A 4551-nucleotide genomic window follows, 5' to 3' on the forward strand; every position below is an offset into this window, starting at 1 on the left:
TGCAGACACCAAAATTAACCTCAAAATCATTGCAGATTCTGGAGACCTAATCCTCTATTGAAAGGAACAGAGGCAAAACCCAGCTTCTGCGAGAGCTGAGTCCAGGAAGACCTCTACTCCCAGGTCTTCTGTATTTTGCACCTGACTGGGAGAGGAACCACTGAGGGAAAGCCACAGCGCACCATGATGAGGGGCTTCAAGATGGGACTTTTTCAGGGATGGAAGGGTCAGGAACCAGAATGCAAGCTTCTCAGTGGAGCTGAGAACCCCTGTCCCTGGACACAGCCACACTGCTCTGTCTCTACACCATAAGGCACAAGGAAGGAACTGGATGTAAAAGCTTGCATGTAGCCAAAAATGAGGGCTTGGGTGGGGAGGGGGTGCAATACAAACAGGAAGTGAGTGTGTGGAGTGAAGGAGCAAGAAGAATGAGTAGTGGGTACAACAGAGAATGAGCAAAGGCCAAACTTTTTTTTTTAATAGCCCAAGAAGCTTTGCTGGGAACTGACTGACTCTAGTGAACAACCAGGAGGAGCTTCCTCGGGGGGAGGGGGGGGGGCAGCCACAGGAGAAAAGCGCACCCGACAGGGCTGGGACAGAGAAGTTAGAGAAAATAGTACAGAGGACAGGAGAGAGAAGTTAGGAAGCTCTCAGGGCCCTTCTTTGGGAGCAGATGTGAGGTTTGTAGCAGCCCTATAAAACCATAGGCCAACTAGTCATAAAATTATATTATGATATTATAATGATGTGGCTGAAGAAAGCATCAGTAACAATGTGTTGCCTGTGGACAGTTTCCATTTTAATTCGGTAATGATGTGATTGAAATTAGAAGTGTGCCATGAGGCCACAGAAAGTGTGTACTTTTCTTAAAGTAACCTCATAACAATTTCCTGATCCAAAGTAAACTCAAGCATGAAAAAATTGGTCAAGGAAAAGGGGAATGTTCACTTGGGTGGGTAAGCTCTCAGAACGGGAAGTCAAGGGAGACAAGAGATGTGAGGGAGAGGCCCAGGGTGCCTCCTTCACACAGAGAGTTCTGGGGATTCCTCAGAGACAAATTCATCTGACCAAGAAATTTACCCTTGAGTCTTTGGCCTTTCCTTTTTCTTCTTTCTGACACCCTTTCTCTGGTTAACATTTTCAGCGCGACTCAAGCCAAGTCAGCTATTTATAGAGCAAGAACAATTTTACCACAGGGTATGGTGTTTAATTTGAAGAGACGTCAAAGAGTGAGGGGCAGATGGCTGAGCAGGCAGTGCCTCTCAATGACCTTGATGGGGGCACCCAAGCCCACTGCCTCATCCTGAGTTTTGCAGATCCAGAAATGTCATCTGATGAATGAAATCTTGAACTGACCAAGCTTTAAGAGGAAAAGGATAAATTGATAAGGCAGGTAGGGTGCTTGCTTATTAATTTCTAATGGATCTAAGGTGTGGCTTGTGAAATGAGACTGGTTGCCAGCTCAGATGATTCTTTCTGGAAGGCTGTTCAATTCAGGAGACTCAATTATATTTCACAAGATCACTTAAATTTGGAGGATCTCAAATCTTAAAGCTTGAAAGAAAAAGAAAGCAATTCTCAAAATACTCCTTCCTCAACCACACTGAAAGAAAGACTGATTCTAGTTTACCCCACTCTACTGTCCCATAAATTTAGGAGACCATTCTCCTAATGTATCTTTCCATTAACTGGTTATTGTATCGGTTTCCTGGATCTTCCATCATAAGGTACCACAAACTTGGTGACTTAAAACAGAAATGTATTGTCTCAAAGCTTTGTAAGGAAGAAGTCAGAAGTCAAGGTGTTGACGGAACCATGCTTCCTCAAACCTGTAGGGCAATTCTTCCTTGCCTCCTGCTGGCTTCTCTCTGCTGGCTTTCTGGCAAACTCCAGCGTCCCTTGGCTTACAGCTGCATCACTTCAACCTTTGCCTCTGTCTGCACATAGTATTTTCCCTGTGTGTCTGTCTCTGTGTCTCTTCCCTTCAAGAATACCAGTTGTATTAGATTAGAAGCCCACCCTACTCCAGTACCTACAGCAACCCTAAAACCAAATAAGGTCACATTCTGAGGTACTGGGGATTAAGACTTCAACATATCTTTGGGGGGGGGGGGGACATAATTCAACCCATAGTAGTTATGCTCAAGTCTGGTTCAGTTAAGCATTTTGCATTAATTTAGCATCTGATGTTAGATAACATGCAGGCAGGTGGTGAGGTAACTATGGGTAAGGCCAGTCCCTGCTCTTGAGGATCCTACAGTCTATTAGAGGAGGCATACATATGAGTAATTTACTTGGTTTTCACCCCATAGCCTGCAGGAAAAAGTTTAAAATATATTGATGCCCAGATTCTACCCCTGACCAATAAAACCAGAACCTCCGGAACGAGGTGCAGCAGTGTTAGTATATTGTAACAGTTCCCCAGGTGTGATGGTAAATTTCATGTGTCAACTAGACTGGGCCACAGGGCACCTAAATATTTGGTCAAGCAATATGCTGGGCATTTTTGTGAGGGTGGGTCTCATCCAAGCAACTCAAGGCCTGAATAGAACAAAAAAGTCTGACCCTTCCTCAATTAAGAAGGAATTTTTTCTGTCTCACTGCCTTCATGCCAGGACATCATTTTTTCCCTACTTTTGAACTTGAACTGAAACATTGGCACTTTCTGCATCTCCAGTCTCTGGTCTTCAAAATGGGCTACACCGTGGGCCCTCCTGGGTCTCCAGCTTGCTGACTGCAGATCTTGGGATTTATCAGCCTCCATAACCATGTAAGTCAATTCCTAATTGTGTGTATGTGTGTGTGTGTGTGTGTGTGTGTGTGTGTGTGTGTGTGTGTGTTTGTGTGTGTTATATAATATTATACATATTTTGGTTCTGATTCTCTGGGGAAGCCTGATATACCAAGTGATTCAAATATGCTATAGGAGTTAAGAACAACTGACCTATAAACCCCAGACAAGGAAATGATTAATTCTGCCTGGAGAGGTGACTTCATAAAAGCCATTATATTTCAGCTGGGCCAGAAAGAATGAGCAGTTTTTGCCTTGCCAAGCATATGGGGCCAGAGGAAAGAGTGTTAGCAAGGGGAGCAAAGGAGAGACGGTGGGAAAACAGAAGGAGTAATTAGAGATGAATCTGCTGCAAATGCCACGGCTAAATAACACGGGGACTTGGTGAAAAGTTTTACACGAGGGAGTGATGTGCCCTTAATGTATCTTAGGAAGACAAATCTGAAAGCTGCGTAGAAAGACTGAAAGTGAGGGAGACCAATTAGACATTGTCATAAAAGCCTGTATTGACTGAATGTTTGTGTCGCCTCCAAATTCATATATTGAATCCCTAAACACCAATGTGGGGGTATTAGGAGGTGGCACCTTTGGGAGATGATTAAGTTTAGATGAGGGTAGAGCCCTGATGATGAGATTAGTATCCTTATAAAAAGAGGAAGAGATATCAGAGTTCCCTCTCTCTTTCTCTCTCTCTCGCTCTCTCCCCGCCAGGTGAGAGCACGGCAAGAAGGTGACCATCCACAAGCCAGGAGGAAGGCCCTCACCAAGAACCAAATTCGCTGCCACCATGATCTTGGACTTTCCACCCTCTAGAACTATGAGAAATCAATGTCTGTTATTTAAGTTTACAGTTACAGAAACCTAGGCTAACTAAGAGGAAGACCAAGCAAAAGATGGTGTCTTCCTGGACTAGGGAAAAACAGACAGGTGTGGGTGTGTGTGTATGTGTGTGTGTGTGTGTTTTGTTTTGTGTGTTTTTATGTTTTAGAGCTATAATCACCAGAATTTTGGTGTTTGAGCTTGGGAAATGAGGAGGAGGCATCAAATGTAACTTCAAAGTTCCCAACTTAGGGTAGGAGCTAAGAGAAGTGTGGTATTAAGATTGGGAGCACAAGAGAAGAAGATTTTGTGGAGGACATAATGAGCTCACTTCAGTTTGAGGTACCACAGGGCATTTGCATGGAAATGTTCAGTGAGCTGAGCTGATAAAATTAGGTTTCCAGCCTTCAAAGGAAAAAAAAAAAAAGATTGTGCTCTTTATACGTAAAAATTGGACAATAATCAGAATGTAAGTGATAACAAGAATTCACGGGAGTGTGTAAGATGAGCTAGGAAGAATATGAAGAGGGCTAAAAACAGAAGCTAGAATAAGTATTTAAGGGACAATGAGGTGGAGAAAGTCTTTTCATCAAGTCATGCTAGTGACTCTTTGATCAGTAGTGACCTAGTAGAATTTGTCTAAAAATATAGCATACCTTCATTCTCTGAGGCCTGCTCACTGAAAACTGGTCTCTACCTTTTCAAGACCTTTTTTCTCTATGAAACAAGTATGGTTTCTCAACTTGTCACTGTTTTAAGAGAAAGCCCAGAACATTCACACAGCCTCTACGGTTAGTCAACATCAGGATCACACTTTCCTCACTGGTTTGGGCTAGATGACTTCTAAGGTTCTCTGTGTCTCCAAGGGTCTCAGAATCTCTAGAAGGATTGCTAAAATGAATGCCCTGCCTCGTCTATCATGATAATTCATTATGCTAATG

The 4551-nt window shown here is 43.3% G+C and overlaps 1 long non-coding RNA gene across 1 annotated transcript; it reads left to right on the forward strand.

The window, feature by feature from the left end:
- The first annotated feature begins 259 nt into the window (after nt 1–259).
- On the forward strand, nt 260–3639 carry LOC121028607 (uncharacterized). The gene is made up of 3 exons (XR_005789350.1): nt 260–1393; nt 2678–2770; nt 3503–3639. It is a non-coding gene; the product is annotated as an uncharacterized LOC121028607 (long non-coding RNA).
- Nucleotides 3640–4551: the final 912 nt, after the last annotated feature.

Source organism: Herpailurus yagouaroundi, unplaced genomic scaffold, assembly GCF_014898765.1.
Source record: "Herpailurus yagouaroundi ecotype Mexico unplaced genomic scaffold, PumYag 28, whole genome shotgun sequence".
Classification (NCBI taxonomy): Eukaryota; Metazoa; Chordata; class Mammalia; order Carnivora; family Felidae; genus Herpailurus; species Herpailurus yagouaroundi.